The 19636-nt window shown below is 41.2% G+C and overlaps 1 protein-coding gene across 4 annotated transcripts in view; it reads left to right on the plus strand.

The window, feature by feature from the left end:
- The first annotated feature begins 1723 nt into the window (after positions 1-1723).
- The window catches only part of ABCG2 (ATP binding cassette subfamily G member 2 (Junior blood group)), a 133101-nt gene continuing 115188 nt past the window's right edge, over positions 1724-19636 (plus strand). For all 4 annotated transcript variants that reach the window (XM_029943290.1, XM_029943317.1, XM_029943309.1 and 1 more), the window contains exons 1-2: positions 1724-1981; positions 2122-2265. The gene's annotated coding sequence lies outside the window, so the exon portion shown is untranslated. The remainder of the gene's footprint in view (positions 1982-2121; positions 2266-19636) is intronic.

Consider the following 19636-nt stretch of genomic DNA (forward strand, 5'->3'; position numbering starts at 1 on the left):
CAGAGCCTGAGGCGGGGCTCAAACCCACGAACCGTGAGATCATGACCTGAGCCAAAGCCGAACGCTTAACCAACTGAGCCACCCAGGCACCCCGAAAGGATGCTGTATTTTGTCAAATGCTTTCTCTGCATCTTTTGAGACAATCATGTGCTTCTTGTCCTTTCTTTTATTGATGTGATGAATCACATTGATTGTTTTGCAGATATTGAACCAGCCCTGCATCCAAGGTATAAATCCTACTTGGTCATGGTGAGTAATGTTTTTGATGTATTTTTGGATCCGGTTGGCTAATACCTTGCTGAGGAGTTTTGCATCCATGTTCATTAGGGAGCACCTTGATTTTTACAATTATTTATTCTTGGAAGTCTTTCTTTGTCAAGACAGTACATATATTTCTACCTCATTCTTTTAAACTGTTGAACATTCCATTGTATGCCTGGGCTGCATTTTATTTAACCATACCCTTTCTGGTAAACATCTAGATGCTAATTTCTTTCCTCCTTTCTTTGTTTCCTCCCTCCCTCACTCCCTTTTTTTATATCTCTCTTCCTTGCTACCTTCCTTCCTTTTCTTTTTCTCCTTTTCTTATTGAATTACTATTGTCTTAATAGTATTTTTAATAACATAAAATTACCTTACATGAAACATGGGAGAAAATTTTAAAATGAAAATTTGTTACCTTCTGTCAGAAAAGCAATATGAGTTTCCTAAATTGGGGTCACTTAGATTTGCCTCAATGGAAAAGAAACTTCAGTGACTTCTTAAGCAAGGATTTATCTAATGTTTATTGTTCTGTAATAAGGGGAAATCATGAGAGCTTGAGCCCAGTAACTCTGAGCCTTGCTAAGAGTTCACTGGGTCACCTTAGCCAAGTTGGCCACAGGTCCACATCAGTGGGACATGAGGATCCAGGGTCCACACTCTACACTGCCTGAACTAATATGGAATCCAGCCAGCTCTGCTGTCAGGTCATGTGTGCTAGTCTTTTCTACTCAAACTTTATGTCAGTTCCTGGAGGACAGGGACCAGGTCTTACATTCCTTCCCCCCGCCCCAACAGTGCCTATCTGATTCTTAGAATCATGGTGATTTATTTTTAATATGTATTTTAATTATCCTTAATATTGTATTTGCAAAATCAGCTCTATTTGGTTTAGAATAAACCTTGCAATACAACTTTGGCCATGTCTATGGATTTATTAGCATTTCTTATAAATGTAAGAAATTTGTAATTTTGCACTGCTTTTCACCTTTAGGCCTTGCTCATACATATACAATCACACTACTAGTATAATACACACATGGTTTGCTTAATTATATTCTGACAAGATACCTCTGCTTTGCCCATGCTTACAGCACAGCCCACTAGTCAACTATGCAAGTGTCCTGTTATTGCACTTAACATCATCATGTTTTCAGAACATAAAATGCCTGTTTAATACGGTCCTACCTTCCTATTCTATCTCTGGCTTAGAAAAGGAGAACAGGAGCTGGCTAGCATCTTCTAAATATAGCCTCTCTCTCCTCTTCCCATCTCTGGTAGGTCTTTGCCCTGAAACCTAACACTGTCCTTGCTTTGGTTTCTTTCACTTCCTTTCAAATCTGTTGTCTTCCTGCTTGTACTTTTTTGCTAGAAGGCAGGGCCTATGAGAAGAGACCCCCCGCCCCCCGATTTCGTCAGAGCTAGCAAAAGACAGGAAGTTTACACAGAGCAAAATGATTTGCTAGAATTGGTTTTGACCCTTCCTTAAGCTGTTGCTTGTGTCAGAGATGCTGCTGTCAGGATTCTGTTGCACAAAGAGAAAGATAAAAATATCTCTCTGACTCGTGCATTTTCTCCCTTTTCCATCCTCTTGCCAAGAACACTGGAAATGGATCCCAGGCCTATTGGAGGCATTAGGTTGTCAGTTTGAATCCCAGTGGTCGAGAAAGAAATGTGGGTAATAACTAGCTGATGGTGGAGAAGAAAGGAACTCCAGGAGGTATGAAAACCGTTCATTTTACACTGGATATTTCCTCAAGGCTAGTTTTTCTGGAAAGCCTCTGCCTTTCTGGTTATTGCAGGACCTGGCAGAGGAGCTGTCCCTTTTTATTTCTGATACTTTCTCTTACCTCCTGACAGCTGGCAAAGTGGAGGTCCTGGAACTTTCAAGAGCTCCAGTCTCTATAGGAAAACCTGTGAGGGGAGAAGTCTTCGCGGTATCACCACTTCCTGTCGACCAGGGCTCAGGCTGCCTTCCTCCGAGCACCACACATCAAAAGTGAAGTGAGTTGTTGGTTTTTATTTTTTCAAGTGTTCATACTAAGTAGAGAATCTTGCTTCAGTGTTGGTATGGCCTTTAACAAATGTGGCATGTAAACCAGCACTTCTCATACTTTAACGTGAAAATGAATCACCTGGACATTTAGTTTAAAAGCAGCAGAGTTCTGTGGGTCTGGTTTGGGCCTGAGACTCTGCATTTCTGCAGGCTTGCAGGCAACCTCAGACCTGCTGGTCCATGGACCATGTCTTGAGTAACAAGGCCTTAAGTCTTGTAGGCTTTTTGCTTTTCAGGAAAAGGGATAGGGGTGGGGGCGGGTTGCTGGTGGAATGAAGGGACTTAGCCCAGGACATGATCTGTGTAGAGCATCTGAAAAGAAGATCAGTCACCATCCCTGCCCTGGTTGTACCTGCTTTAGCAGACTATCTCCAGAATTTGGGGTTTCTGTTAAACAGGTCCTAGATGTGGGAAGCTAAGTCACCCCAAGTGAGAGAGAATATTGGGATGCTCCTTACGCTTCCTGGGTCACTTTGAGCAGAGCCAGAAATCTTTTTTTAATTGTTGTAATTTACAGGATTAAGTGTCCATATCATGCCTCAACCAGTATAGCTAGTGGTCACTTTGAACATTTCAGCTTCAGTTAAAAATTATGCATACTTGAAAAATAACTGGTGTCCCTACCGCCTACCACCTGGAGGCAAAGATTGTAAGACATAGGAATCCATTACAGGTTCTAAAGTCCATTAGAGTAAGGGATGTACTGAAGAGAAGCCTTCAAACCCTCCCAGGTGATGCTCCCTGTCTTAAGTGATTCACATTTATCTGAAAGCCGCTTTTAATCCAAGAGACAACCCAGAGGCAAAAAATGAATAGAGAGGAAATGTACCTATTCTGTCCCTAGTTGAGGGGAGAAAATAGCAGTGGGAGAAAAGAAGGGGAATGAAAAGAGAGTGGCGGCCTGGGGTATCCTAGCTTTGCGAAACGAATAAAAGAAACCCCAGCCTAGAAGTCGAATTCTTACCCACACATACATGAGAGTCCTTCCAAAATGGTAGCTCATGTCTTCCTCAGCCAGAGAAATGTGCTAGAAACAGAATGAGTAAATTACAAATTGTGTTGTTTTGATGAATGAACATGCTGAAACTATTTGTCATTAATTCGAGGATTATGCAATGGAGTTAAAGTTCAGAGGAATAGACAGGCCTCGTGAAGCACAGGATGAACCCATCAAAACCATCCCAGAAAGGGGGGAATTGCTCCTGTTTGAAATAAACTTCAAATGGCATCTCTTTCTACTATGGAGTATAACCAGAGGTGATATTTAAAAATTTAACAGCCTGAGTGGCACAAACATTGACCAATCAGAACAGAAGCTACTGTAAACAGCCCGTATGGCAGCAAATGCTAGGCTGTAAGAATGTACAGGACTGAATATTGGCCTAAGGTAGTATAGGTTTTAGTTAAATATTTCTGGAGGGAGAAATTATAAAGCTACAGATGAGTTCAGGGATATATAATGGCATTCCTACCACCATCTGCCAATGCTCTGGCCCCATTTTCTCATGGAGGACACTTCCCTCTTTTCTGTCTTATGAAGCCCAGAGCAACCCCTCATTCCGGCTGCATATCCTACAACCTGCACTAAAGAGAATTCTCTGAAGTCACTGCAAGACTCAAAATCCTACCCACTTCCCGAGTAGCAGAGAAGATGCATATATTCTGTTGTAAAGAGTCACAGCAGAAAATGAAACTTGATCACCGTTACCCTTCTATACAAAACATTGTCACATACATTGTCTCACTTGATCTTCACAAACATCATGGAGTATAGGTCAAGGGGATTATTATTTTAACTTTACTTAAGAAATTGAGGCTCTGGTTACGCAATTTGCTAACAGGTGCACAGCTGGTTAGTAGGCATGTGGACTTGACCCAGGCCTGAATGCTTGAAGTTCAGGTTCATCCTGTACTTTTTTTCATCCCCTCAAGCAGCCTCTCAGGATCTTTGACAACTTTTATTGTTCTGCCCTAGAATCTTTTTTTTATTCATAATTTGAGATCTTTGTATGTTAAAAAGAATTTGATTTCTACTTCTTTTGTCAAAATTATTCTCATGCTTGTCTTAAGTTTTGCCTCCATTAAGGCCTTTACTCCACAGAAATAAATGTTTTAGAGCAGTGAGTCTTAAATTTCTTCATGCTTAAAAATTACCTGAGGAGCTTGCTAAAACTCAGATTCCTGGGCCCTACCTCCAGAGACTCTGACTCAGTGGGTCAGGGCTGGGGCCTGAGAATTTGCATTTCTAATAAGTTTCCAGAAGAACCTAATGCTGCTAGCCAGAGACCATGCTTTTAGACTATGGGCACAGCTTGAGTATTTTATTTTATTTTATTTATCTTATTTTCTTTTAATTTTTTAAAAAATTCTGTTTTTAAGTAATCTCTACACCCATCATAGGGCTCAAAGTCACAATGCCAAGATCAAAAGTTGCATGCTCTTAAGTGAAATAAGTCCTGTAGAGAAAGACAGCTACCATATGTTTTCACTCATATGTGGAACAGGAGAAACTTAACAAAGGACTATAGGGGAGGGGAAGGGGAAAAATAGTTAAGGAGAGGGAGGCAAACCACAAGAGACTCTTAAATACTGAGAACAAACTGAGGGTTGATAGGGGTGGGGAGAGGGGGAAATGGGTGATGGGCATGGAGCAGGGCGCTTGTTGGGATGAGCACTGGGTTTATATGGGAACCAACTTGACAATTAACTATATTAAAAAAAAAAAAAGAGTTGCATGTCTACTGACTGAGCCAGCCAGGTGCCCCTTCAGTCAGTATTTTAAATATATATATTTTAATGTTTATTTATTTTTAAAGGAGAGAGAGACAGAACGGGAGCAGGGGAGGAGCAGAGAGAGAGGGAGACACAGAATCCAAAGCGGGCTCCAGGCCCTGAGCTGTCAGCACAGAGCCCCATGCAGGATTCAAGCCAACGGGCTGTGAGATAGTGACCTGAGCTGAAGTCAAGGCGCTTAACCGACTGAGCCACCCAGGCGCCGCAGACAGTATTTTAAAATAACACTTTATTGGAACACACCCACCACCACTTGATTGTGTATTGTTTATGGCTACGTTAGTGTTCCATAATAGCCGGGTAGAGTTCTTGTGACAGAGACTACAGAGACAGAGACAGAGGCCTCTGAAGCCCCAGATATTTATTATCTGGCCCTTTACGGAAACAGTTTACTGATCCCTACGCTACTTTGAAATTGCTGTGACCTCTGATTTAAAACTCTAACCTCAACAAAACTACAGCAATCAAAAAAACTGTGGTACTGGCATAAAGAACATACAGATCAGTGAAATAGAGTGGAGAGCCCCCAAATAATCTCTCATGTATGTGCTTAAATGATTTCTGACAAGGGTGTCAAAGCCATTCAAGGGGGAAAAGACAGTATTTTTGAAAAATAATGCTAGGAAAATTGGACATCCACATGTAAAAGGATTGTCAGACCCTTATCTTACACCATAGAGAAAAATTAAGCCAAAATAAACCAAATGCCTAAACATAAGAGTGAAAAGTTTAGGGGTGCCTGGTGGCTCAGTCAGTTGAGCATCTGGCCTTGGCTCAGGTCATGATCTCATGGTTCATCGGTTCGAGCCCCGCATCGGGCTCTGTGCTGACAGCTAGCTCAGAGCCTGGAGCCTGCTTCAGATTCTGTGTCTCCCTCTCTCTCTGACCCTCCCCTGCTCGTGCTGTCTCTCTCACTCTCAAAAATAAATAAAACATTTAAAAAATTTAAAAAAAAGAGTGAAAAGTATAAAACTCTTAGACGAAAAATATAGGAGAAAAGCTTTATGACACTGAATTTGGCAGTGATTTCTTGGAAATAACACCAAAAGCATAGACAACAAAAGAAAAACTAAATAAATTGGACTTCTTCAAAATTAAAAACTTCTGTGTATCAGAGGACATTATTAAAGTAAAAGGACAACCCACATAACGGCAGAAAGTATTTGCAAATCATCTAAAAGGAGTTAATGTGTAAAATACATAAAGAATTCCTACAGCTTAACAACAAAAACCGAACAACCCAGTTAAAAAAGGGCAAAGGACTTGAATTAGACAATTCTCCAAAGGAGATATACAAATGGCCAATAAGCACATGAAAAGATGCTTCACATCACTAATCACTAGGGAAATATAAATCGAAACCACAGTGAGATACCATTTCATGGCCATAATAATAATAGTACAAAACAGGAGTTGGTATGGATCTGAGGAAACTGCAACCTTTGTGCTTTGCTGGAAGGAATGTAAAATGGTGTTAGGTGCAATGGAAAACAGTTTAGCTGTTCCTCAAAAAATTAAACATACAATTACCATATGATCCAGCAATTTCACTTCTGGGTCTACACTAAAAGAATGGAAAGCAGGCACTCAGATGGGCCTTTTACGCTAGTAGTCATAGCAACATTGTTCACAAAAGCACAAAGATGAGCTACAGAAGAATACCACAGATGTGGTATATACTTACAATGGAGTATTCATCTTAAAAATTCTGACACATGGAAGGGCTCCTGGGTGGCTTAGTCTGTTAAGCATCTGGCTTCAGCTCAGGTCATTATCTCATGGCTCGTGAGTTCGAGCCCTGCATAGGGCTCTGTGCCGACAGCTCAGAGTCTGGATCCCGCTTCATATTCTGTGTGTCCCTCTTTCTCTTCCTCTTTCCTGCTCACTCTCTGTCTCTTTCTCTCAAAAATAAATAAATGTTAAAAATTTTTTTAATAATAATAATAAAATTCGGACACATGGATGAAGCTTGGTGATATTATGCTAAGTGAAATATGCTCATCACCAAAGGACAAACACTGTATGATTACACTTACATGAAGTGCCCAACAGGAGTCAAATTCATAGAAACAAAGTAGAATAGTGGCACTGGGGCCACAGGGGAGTGAGGGGTTATTGATTAGTGGGTGCAGAGTTTCAGGTTGGGGACATGAGAGAAGTTCTGGAGATGGTGGTGGTAATGGTTGCACAACAATGTAAATGTACTTAATGTCACAAAACTCTATTCTTAAAAATGATAAATTTGGGGGCACCTGAGTGGCTCAGCCAGTTAAGCATGTGACCTCAGCTCAGGTCATGGATCTCACAGTTTGTGAGTTCAAGCCCCACATTGGGCTCCTCCCTGAGAGTGTGGGGCCTGCTTGGGATTCTCTCTTCCTCCCCCTCTCTCTGCCCCTCCCCTACTTGTGCTCTCTCTCAAAATAAAATAAACTTTCAAAATGGTAAATTTCATGTTATAGGTATTTTACCACAGTGAAAGAAAAAAAAGCAACAGGGCTTTGCCTGGCTGGTTTTTATTCTTCAGTTTTCAGCCTAAGTGGTGTTTCTTCAAGGAGGACTCCCGTTACTCTTTGTTACTTCCTTGTACCACATGTCACTCTCTGAAATGACTAGATATATATACTTATAATCATCTGTCTTCACAGAATGTAAGCTTCCTGAGATTAGGGTCTTTGTCTAATTCAAAGCTATATCCTAACACTTTGTTCTTAACACACGGTAGATGCCCAAGAACATTTGTGGAATAAACTACAGTTGACTCTTGAACAACATGTGTTTGAACTGTATGGGTCTACTTATAAATGGATTTTTCTGATAAATATATTGGAAAATTTTTGGAGATTTGTAACAATTTGGAAAAAACCCAGAGATGAACTGCATAGTCTACATATATTCAAAAAATCAAGAAGCTAGATATGGCAGGAATGCATAAAATATATGTAGATACTATTTTGTCATTTACTACCATAAAATATACACAAATGTATTATAAAAAGTTAAAATTTATCAAAACTTATACACACAAATATAGACCATACATGGCGCCATTTACAACCAAAAGAAATGTAAACAAATGCCAAGATGCAGTATTAAATCATAACTACGCAAAATCAACTGCAGCACATATTATACTACTGCAAGAATTTTGTTTCCATCTCTCCTAGCACAGGTGGTGAGCTAAAGTGTTGCCAGTATACGTTTAAAATGCTGGGTTTTGATGATAATCTCCATATGACCAGTTTTTCTCTCCAGTATATTGTGTATCACAGTAACGTGTGTTCTCTTGAGGTTCTTGCGTGTTTTCCACTGTGCTTAGTGCAACACTATAAACGTTGAATAATGCCGTGGGACCCATGCGAAGTGCCACTAGTGATGCTCAAAGTGCTTCCACATGTAGATTGAGGTCTGCAGTGTGGTGGCCTGCATTTCAAGACAAATGACTCGAGTGTAAGGAACATCGTAAAAAAAAATTAAAAGGAAATTCATGAAGCTGTCACCAACAGGGGTGAAAACTTTATACTTGTTGCCAAATACCTTTTTATCTTCCATGGAAAATGCAGCTCTTATTTGGGTACAGGATTAGTATAAGAAAGGCACACCTATAGATTCTAATATGATTCGAGAAAAAGTGAGGTCATTATATGACAACTTAAAGCAAAAGGAAGATAAAAGGACTAACGCTGGAGAATATGATGCCAGCAAAGGACGATTTGATCATTTTAATAAGAAGTTTGTCTTGAAAAATGTCAAGAAACCAGGAGCAGCAGCCAGATGCGTTCTCAGATATCATTAAAAAAAACCACTGAGGGGACGCCTGGGTGGCTCAGTCAGTTGAGCATCTGACTCTTGGTTTCAGCTCAGGTTGTAGTCTCACAGGTTGTGAGTTCAAGCCCTGTGCTGGGCTCTGCGCTGGCAGCGTGGAGCCTGCTTAGGATTCTCTCTCTGTCTCTCTACTCCTCCCCTTCTCACTCTGTCCCTGTCTCTCTCAAATAAATAAAATAAAACTTCAAAAAAAATCATTGAGGAGAAAGGACATCTGCCTGAACAGGTTTTTAAATGCAGACCAAAGTGCCCTATTCTGAAAAAAATGTCGCAAAGGGCATTTATTAGTAAGGAAGAGAAGCACGCACCAGGATTTGAGGCAGGAAAGGATAGGCTAATTCTGGTATTTTGTGCAAATGCAGTCAGGTTTATGATCTGAACTACCTTATCTATAAAGCTGCTAACCCCCAAGCCTTGAAGGGGAAAGATAAACACCAGCTGCAACTGTTTTGTTTGTACAACAAGAAAGCCTGGACAAAGAGAATGCTTTTTATGTATTGGTTCCATCAGTTTTTTGTTCCTGAAGTCTGGAAGGACCTTGCCAGCAAGGGAGTGCCTTTGAACATTCTTTTGATTTGGACAATGCCCTGTCTTCCCAGAACCCCGTGAGATGTTGAAGTGGTCTACTTGCCCTCAAACACAATGTCTCTAATTCAACCTCTAGATCATGGGGTCATAAGGATCATTAAAGTTCATTACACACAGTACTTTAGGGGAAGAGTGTCAATACTGTGGAAGAGAACTGCAATAGAGAGAACATTATGAAGGATTACATCATTGTAGATGCCGTTGTTGTTGTAGAAAAAGCCATGAAAGCCATCAAGCCCAAAACAATAAATTCCTGTTACAGAAACTGCCCAGATGCTGTGCCTGACAGCTTCACAGAATTTGCAACAGAGCCAATAAAATCATGAAAGAGATTGTAGATATGGCAGAAAAGGTGGAGGGTGGTTGAGGTGCAGGGTTTCAAGACGGGGATCTTGGGGAACTTTAAGAGCTAACAGAGCCCACACCAGAGGAATTAACAGCAGATGACTGGGTGGAAATGAGCGCTTCCTAACCAGTGCCAGACGATGAGGAGGAAGACATTGAAGAAGCAGTGCCAGAAAACAAACTGACGTCAAACAATTTGGCAGAAAGTTCTGATTATTCAACTGCTTTGGAGTTCTTTTACAACATGGAGCCTCTATGATAGGGGCACTGAAACTAAAACAAATGGTGGAGGATTGGTACTATAAGAAACATTTTTAGAGAAAGGAAGAAGGAGAAAAGTCAGATAGGAATCACATGTATTTCCATCCAGTTACACCTCGTGTGCCGGCGTCTCCTGCCTCCCCTTCCACCTCCTCCGTCTGTCTTCCCTGAGGCGACAAGACCACCCAACCCCTCCTTCCTCCTCATCAGCCCACTCAATGTGAAGATGACAAGGAAGACCTTTGTGCTGATCCACATCCACTTAATTAATAGTAAATAAGCATCATGCCGTATGGTTAATAAATATCTGTGTGTATGTATGTGCGTGTCTTTGTGTGAAAATCAAGTAATTGTACAAGAGCCGTATTGAGACATTTTGTGTCATCATCATCATCATCATCATCATCGCCTGAGCGTTCATCATGTAGAACACTGTGCGCAAGAACTGTGTGGAAGTGGAGAGCCTCTCCTTCCCCCCCCCCAGGCATGAGGTGAGTGATGTTTATGTAAAATTAATATTGTATTAGTTTTCTTACTGTTTTACAACTTTACCTTCAGGAAATTGCTATACAGTATGCCTCTCTGTCTCTGTCTCTCTGTGTCTCTGTCCCTGTCTCTGTCTCTCAATTAAAATAAGTATATATCAGCCTATCATTACAAGTAAGTGGTTTTTAAAAAAATGTAACAGGGTTTCCAGTACTGTATTTTGGGGGGAACCTGGCTGGCTCCGGAAGTGGAGCATGTGATTCTTGATCTTGAGGTCGTGAGTTCAATCCCCACACTGGGCCTAGAGCTTACTTTTAAAAAGGGGGACATGACTGTATTATGAATATGACTATAATACTATGTGCCATAAATTTTTTGTAGTGATTCATTCATTAGTATATCAGCTAATATATCAATTAGCTAGGCTACCATGAAGCAATCATATTGGTTACACTAGGCTACCATAGAGCAATCATATTGTTGCTTCTTCATTATCAATGCATGATTATACCTATAAATAAATATGATTTCTTTTTCACATTATCTTTTCATTTTGGTTAATTTTTTTTAATGTTTATTAGTTTTTGAGAGAGAGACAGAACACAAACAGGGGAGGGCCAGAGAGAAAGGGAGACACAGAATCTGAAGCAGGCTCCAGGGTCCCAGCTGTCAGCCCTGAGCCCGATGTGGGGCTCCAGCTCACAAACAGTGACATCATGACCTGAGCTCAAATCAGACACTCAACTGACTGAGCCACCCAGGCACCCCTAATCTTTTCATTTTTAAAGTCTAGTTTTAGTAGTATGTATAACATCTGTAGTCTTTTATATCATATGAGATAATATTGAGGTGCAGCCACTCTGGAAAACAGTATGGGGGTTCCTCAAAAAGTTAAAAACAGAGCCACCTTATGACCCACCAATTGCAATCTAGGTATTTACCCAAAGGATACAAAAATACTGATTCAGAGGGATACATGTACCCTGATGTTTATAGCAGCATTATCAACAATAGCCAAATTATAGAAAGAACTGAGATGCCCATCAACTGATGAATGGATAAAGAAGATGTGGTCTATAAGTGCAATAGAATATTACTCAGCCATAAAAAACAATGGAATCTTGCCATTTGCAATCATGTGAATGGAACTAGAGAGTATTATGATAAGTGAAATCAGAGAAAGACAAATACCATATGATTTCAGTCATATGTAAAATTTAAGAAACAAAAGAAGTGAACAATGGGAAACAGAGAGAGAGAGAGAGAAAAACCAAGAAACAGTCTCTTAACTATAGAAAATAAAATGATCATTACCAGAGGGTGGTGAGTGGGGAGTTGGGTGAAATAGGTGATGGGGGTTAAGGAGTGCACTTGTGATGAGCACTGGGTGCTGTTGGGAAGTGTTGAACCACTATATTGTACAACTGAAACTACTATTACACTGTATGTTAACTAACTGAAATTTAAATAGGAACTTACAGGGCGCCTGGGTGGCTCAGTCAGTTACGGTTTTGGCTCTGATCATAATCTCACGGCTTGTGTGATCAAGCCCCATGTCAGCCTCTGTGCTGTGTGTGGAGTCTGCTTAGAATTCTGTCCCTTTCTCCTTCTCCCCCTTACCCTGCCTCAACTAATATATGAATAAATGAAAACTTTTAAGAAAAGGCAATATTGATGTAGACACTGAGAGATGATTCACATTATAAACAGTGTAAACTTAGAGTATCAATAAATATGGTACAGTATTATAAATGTATTCTTCCTTATGTATGGAACATATACTCTAGCTCACTTTGTATATAACTCACTTTGTATATAACATATGAAATGTGTTAATCAAATGTATATGCTATCAGTAAGACTTCTGGTAAAGAGTAGGCTATTAGTAGTTAAGTTTTTGGGGAGTCAAAAGTGGGATTTTTGACTGCACTGATGGTGAGTGCCGCTAATCCTCAAGTTGTTCAAGGGTCCACTGTAATAAAAACAGCTTAATGAGAAAAGAGAAAGGGCTCCACCTGGAGGTTGTATTAGTAAGTGTATTCTGTGGGAGTTTTAAAAGTACAATATTCAAAAGTCAAAGCCAAACTGAAAATGTAACTTAAGTAGTATTAGCTGTGATTGTGGAGTGAAAGGGCCTGAAGAAGAAATGAATCAAACATATTTGTATAATGTATTTCTATAAGAAGGCATTTCCTCTCCTTCCTCTGTACGGATCACCCATTCATTTACTTCCTGTCTATGGCTGCTTTTATGTGACAGTGCCAGAGCGGAGTGGTTGCTATAGCAACTGCATGGCTCACAATCCTAAAGTATTTACTCTCTAGCCTTTTACAGAAGCTTGCCAACCAATCCTGAATGTAGATCAAGATAATAGACCAAAGATGTTTATTTACTGTTCCCCAAGAACTTTCATGATCTTCATTCAAGTCAATTTAGAAATATTTATCGAGGACCTGCTATGTTTCAGGCACTGTCCTAGGCACCAGGGATAGAACAGTGAATGAAATAGAACCTTGCTCTTGTAAAGCTCACCTTCTAGTCGGAAAAGACAGATAATAAACAATAATAAAATAAATAATATAGCATGTTAGAAGGTGAGAAGGGCTAGAGAGAAGAGCATAGTAAGGGAAAAGGTATTCAGGAAGGCAGAGGTTTTACAACTTTAAATAGAGTGGAGGTGGGATGCCTGGGTGACTCAGTCCGTTCTGTGTCCAACTCTTGATATCAGCTCAGGTCATGATCTTCCCATTTATGAGATCAAGCCCTGCCTCAGGCTCCCTTGCTAACAGCACAGAGCCTGCTTCAGATTCTCTCTCTCCCTCTTGCTCTGCCCCTCCCCTTCTCATGCTCTCTCTCTCTCAAAATAAACAAAAAATAGAAAATAAAAATAAAACATAGAGTGGAGGAAATAATTTAGACAAAGGAAATGGAGGCAGGAGAATGTGTAGCATAGTAGAAAAATACTAGGAAGCCAGTGTGGATGGAGGAACCGTTTTTTTCCCATGGTCTCCATACCCGTGCACTCTGGCTCTGTGCAGTATTTGCTGCCGGTTTATAGCTGTGCTATAGGACAACATCCCAGCATTACATGGGGTACCAGCTGGCCCAACAACTGAACCTACAACAGGCCAGATCACTGTCCTATCAAGCCAACTGCTTTTGCAAGATGGAGGTATGTGGGGGACTTTGAAAGCATGAGCCTATCTCTAAACCTGTCTTTCCATGACATATGACCATAGTCAGAGACAATTATATGGGATACCGTGGCAGTGGATGAGACATCCTGTAACTTCAGGATAGTAGGGGTGGCAGAGACTCTGCAGGCAGTTTTACCCAGAATATGCAGCTATCCCTGAGAACCTAAATAATAGTTCCCTTTATGATGGGAAGAGTTCATCATAACCAACTGCTACTCAGTAGCCACCTGTCACCCTGGATAGTGGTACTATATCAGTACCTTAGTACTGACCACCACTGTTGGCATATTGGGCACTTGGCAGTAGTTATCGGCAAAATGGTCTTGGGGAGGTAAAAATCATGTTGTTAGCTCACCCTTCTGTGGTGCTATGGCCACTTTGTGTATGGACTTGTTGAGAAAGCGTTCGGATTCCTGGAGAAAGAGGCTTCCGTACATTCGTGGAAGAGATCCTCTTGATCATCTGATTTTTGACAGCCTCCACAATCATGGATGTGTACTTGGATATGTACTTGACACTTAAGTGTTCTCATACTCCAAGAGGCCCGTTCACAGTATATGACACAGTACATCTTGCCACCTAGTTCCCAGCTGGCAGTCTAGTCCAGTAGCCACTGCCCATAAATAATTATAGGTCTTTGTACCTCAGGCCATAAAACAACCAATCAGATACACTCCTCAAAGTTCTGTTGGCTTGGAGGATTTCCCTTCACCACGGTCTTTGGTGGTCATGCCTGAATGGGTCGTAGTACAGTGAACAATGACTTTCCGTCAGTGTCGTATTAGGTAAAGAACCATCTGAAGACCAGACCCATGTTCATTCTCTTCTGTGAAATGTTCACTGGGAATCACCAAGAGGACTCCCATTTAGGTTGAGGAAAAGGTAAGAAAGTGGTGTAAAAAAGATACCTTGGTAGTTGGAGTCAACTGGTTATATGCATTTCTTGTGCTCCTGGACCTGCTAGGACCTGGTCTCCTATATCCTACTTCCATGTTACAGTGGAAATGTTCCTGTGTGCATCCAGCTTTGTGGCTCATCATGGGAAGTTTGGGTTGTGTGGCCAGGAGGTAGTGTGTGGTGTGTGGTAATGTGTTCAGTCTCAAAAACTTGGGCCAGTAGCAAGCCAGGAGCTCCTTTTCAAGGGGAGAATATTTGTCATCAGAGGAGGTCTGTGTTGTGACAATCCCACTGGACCCTGCCTCAAGATCTATATACAGTCTTTCTCTGAAATAGTATACTTCTAGTACCATTGGGTCTGCCAGGTCCTAGGGGTCAAGTGGAAAGGCAGCTTCCTTTGAAGCCTCAAGAAGTTTCTTGTACCTGGCTCCATTAAGAAATGGTGCCTTTACAAGTAATTGAATGAAATGGTTTGGAGCAGCTTGCTAAATACGACATGCGTTGCTTTCAAATTTGAAAGAAGTAAGTATGGTCAGTTTTCATTTTGTTTTTACTTCATGGTGTGAAGTGCAAGATACAGAGCTGATATCTCATTTTAGAAGGGCTATCCTAAGTGATGGAGCCTCTACAAATATCACTGATATGGTAGACCTGTTAAATTACCCTTTGACATATATGTAAATAAGGTATTTTTGATACTGTTTCTTTCTGCTTGTCAGATCCAATTGGCATAATGACATTAATATATAGAATTGGCATGATGTCCTCTGGGATATCAAGACAGTCAAGGTTCCTCTCAACTAAATTATGATGGCGGGAGAGAGGATATAGCCCTGGGACATGAACATAAATGTATACTGTTGTTCCTGCTATGGAATAAACAAATTGCGTTTGAGTTTCCTTACTGATTATAAAGGAAAATAAGGCATTTGGTAAGTCAAAGTTATATACCAGGTATCAGGTACCGTGTTGACTGTCTTCACTAATGAAACACCAGCTTGAATGGCGGCTGAAATTGGAGTGACCTCCACAGTCATCTAATGTCATTCAGTATGATCCATCTGACTTTTGTACCTGCTAAACAGGTGAGTTACATAGGAAGGGTAGAGGAATCACCACCCCAATATCACTATCTCTGTTGCTGCGGTTAATCCCTGCACCTCTCTCAGGGATGTGGTGTTACTTTGAGGTCCATGTCTTGGTACCGGGGAGGCAGGAGTGGGAGGGCAGTCCCAGGGAGTTCTACTGATGCTTCTTTCCATAATAGCTGTCACGCCATGTGGGGTCCAAATTTAACTAACTCAGGCCAAGATTCCAACTGTCTGCTTATCTCCATAAGCTGCTACTCTGAATTTTTGAACCTGGTGGCATTTTATGTCCCTGGGAGTCCATGTTGTTTCGGAAGCAGTATCTAATAATTCCCAGAATCACTGGGTATTTCCTTTCCTCTACTGTCTAGTCACCCAGCAAAAATCTCTGAGGGAATACTCTTTAAGTCATCTCCCTGAACCAGCAACCATTAGCACCACTTAGAAACTCATTAAAAATGAAAATTCAGAGGCATTGCATCCGTCCTGCTAAGTCAGAATCCCTGGGAGTTGGCCTTAACAATCTGTGTTGTAATGAATTCCCAGCACATTTACAGAGGCACTGGCTTATATCAGTAGTTCTCTACAAAATGGTTTTGCCCCCCCCCCCCGGTAGGGTTGACAAATAACATAGAGGGATCCCAGTTAAATTTGAATTTTAGATAAAGAACAAGTAATTTTTTTAGTATACATATGCCCCATGCAATAGTTTGAATCTAAAATGCAAATTTAATCTGTGTTTTTATTTGCTAAATCTGGTAACCCTACTCTCCAGAGGATATTTGGTAATGTTTTGGCAAACACTTCTGGCGAAGAGGGTATGTGTGTGTGCTACTGGCACCTTGTGGTTAGAGACTAGATATGTTACCAAACATCCTGTAACATACAAGATAACTACCCACAACAAAGAAATACCCAGGCCAACCACTCAGTACTATAAAGGTTGAGAAATGCTGGCTTAGCAGATTTATGGTGACACCCATGGCTGTGTGGCAGGATCTTTTCTCAGAAGCACCCAGATTTCCCCCTCATCGAGGCTTTTAGTTTCCACGATGACTTAGGTCTGGAGATTGGGCACAAGGCATACTTTGGCAACTTGAGTTGAGTTCTGCCTAGCAGACTTAGATATTTTTTTTCTACATACAAATGTCAAGCACATCTTAGCATGCTGTCAGTTTATACATTCTTGGGATTCCAAAATCAATTAGCCATTGGCATAAAGCACAGAAGTTCAAAACATTGGTTTCTTTAAATTTTTTATTAAGATTTTTCTCTTTGAGAGAGATTTTACAATTTGTGGGAGTCAGGGAGGGGCAGAGAGACAGAGAGAGATAGAGAATCACAAGCAGGCTCCACACTCAGCCTGGAGCCCAACTGAAGCTCAATCCCACAACCCTGGGATCATGACGGGCTGAAATCAAGAGTCAGACACTCAGCTGACTGAGCCACTCACGTCCCCTAAAAGACTGATCACATGCCCCATCTGTGGCTTGTAGTCATTGCGCCACATTGTTTCTGACAGCTCAGCACTAGGCCAGCCTTTACCATACCATCCCTGTATTGCCCACTGAGGTAAGGATACATTTTCACTGCAGCCTCATCCGCCCACATGTCTCAACTGCAGAGCTCCGCAAGGAGGCTGGTGCCTTCCCTAATCTCTTAGTGAGAGAAGTGTCTTTTGGACCTTCCCAGAGGGTGAAGTCAGGGGGTGTCTGAGGAGGCTGCATATAATGGATCCATTCTTATTTTCCCAAAACTTGGCATTCCTCTGCCAAGACCATGCTAGGGGATATCTGGCATTTCAACCTCATTAACTCTGTGTCACTGTGGAGTCCAGGCTTTCATGAGCTGCTGTTTTCAAACTGGTAGCACTATCCCCATATTCCAATCAGCACGTTATATTCCTGACCTTGGAGGGAGTGCATCTGTGTCAATGACCTTTGCTTGACTGGATATATTTTACCCTCATTGGCTTAATACTTTTAGAATCTATACTCTCAGCTGCTCCCCAGAATTCTGCTGATACATGTTGACAAAATCATGGAACGTTTGTTAGAGAATAGGCTGCCCCCTCCTAGGCCAGGTTCCCACTGCTTTCTTGGAGTTATCGTTTCAATTTCTTTTGCTGGATGACCAAACACTCTAAAACCCAGAGGCCTAAAAGAGCAAGTTGTTACGTCTCACGGGTCTGATTAAAAGGATTTGAGAGAGAATGAGAGAGGCATTGATTGGAGAAGCAAGTATAGAGAATTTTTTTGAAGAGTTTTATTGCAAAAGAGAGCAGAGAAAAATAGCAGTGGTCATAAGATGTGAGATGAAGAGGTATGTTGTTGAAGATGAAAGAAAAAACAGTATGGTTGTATGCTGTTGGGAATGATCCAGTAGTAAGAGAGAGATGCAGTATAGACACACATAAATACATCAGTATATAGTATATAGATACATAGATATAGATAGTACATACACCTATTTACTATATCCATATCCATATCTGTATGCGACAATGTATAAAAGAAAGGAGATGGGATTTACTGCAAAGTGGAGACATTGTCTCAGGCCTTAGATAGGAACATGGACCAGAGTGATAGAGGGAAGGTAGAGTATGCTGGCAGATGGGCAGATATGTAGAGAGAATCTATAAGTCTCTTTTGCTTGCTACAGTTTCCTCAGTGAAGTAGAAAATAAGGTTATCAGCTGAGGATGACTATGGGAGAGGGTCACAAGTAGCAAGAAGACATTGTGACACATTGAGATAGGAAAAAAGAAGGGCGAATGGTCTAGGGGAGGATATATACATTTCTGGGCACCTCTGAGGGTCCCAGCATTAAGATTTTTGATCATGAATTTAAAATCAGATGAATTGGGGTGCCTGGATGGCTCAGTGGGTTGGGCATCACCCGACTCTTGGTTTTGGCTTCAGGTCATGATCTCACAGTGCATGAGTTCGAGCCCCACGTTGGGCACCATGCTGCCAGTGCTGAGCCTGTTTGGGATTCCCTCAGTGTCCCTCTTTTTCTGCCTCTTTCCAACTCACACATGGGTGCATGCTGTCTCTGAAAATAAATAAGTTAAAAAAATTAAAAATAATAAAGTCAGATGAATTGTTATTCTTATGTGCTTTTCTCCACCCACAGTCTGCTGCAAGTATATAGGCACAGAGTGGGGGAGATGTGAATTTAAGGGAAGTTTGTGACTTGGCCAAGTAAATGGCAATGCAAAAGAAGAACGGGGGAGTTTGAGAGTGTTTGCTAGGGTATTATTATAATGAACGGTCATGGAATTTCATCTAGGATGGAGACTAAAGTGAACAGTGGGCGATGAGGCACAGTGAAGCATTAGCAAAATTAATGTATTGTACATTCTGTGGTGATCAAAGGTTTGTTGGAATTGGGTTACTAAGAGTTAGGTGGAAACATGGGATTTGGTGGTCAGAGAGCAAGAGAGATAAGATGGCATTGGTAATGACGCATCTATGGTGTGACCTGGGAGTGTATGATTGAGGCAGGGTGGAGAACAAGGACGTTGGAGGAGAGGTTAAGGTAGTCAGAGGTCAGCGTGCCTCTGTGTGTATTGCCTGTGTGCGTATTGAATTTACCATGAAGCCAGACAGAAGTAGTATTAGAGAGAGTGACCTTGTACCAGGAACTAAAGTTACTGATAAAGGGCTGGTAGGTCCTGGAGTCTCAAGATAGCAGCAACTGTGAGAGGCAGTCAGTGATAAAGTCTGATGGATGACATGAAATTCAAAGCCGAGATCTTTGTGGGGAAATTAGTAGTAGATGACCCACTTTGAGATGTTCACATTTTGTGGTGGTTTCTCCTAGAACAAGCAATATCAGAAT

The sequence above is a fragment of the Suricata suricatta genome, chromosome 1, assembly GCF_006229205.1.
Source record: "Suricata suricatta isolate VVHF042 chromosome 1, meerkat_22Aug2017_6uvM2_HiC, whole genome shotgun sequence".
In the NCBI taxonomy this organism is placed as follows: Eukaryota; Metazoa; Chordata; class Mammalia; order Carnivora; family Herpestidae; genus Suricata; species Suricata suricatta.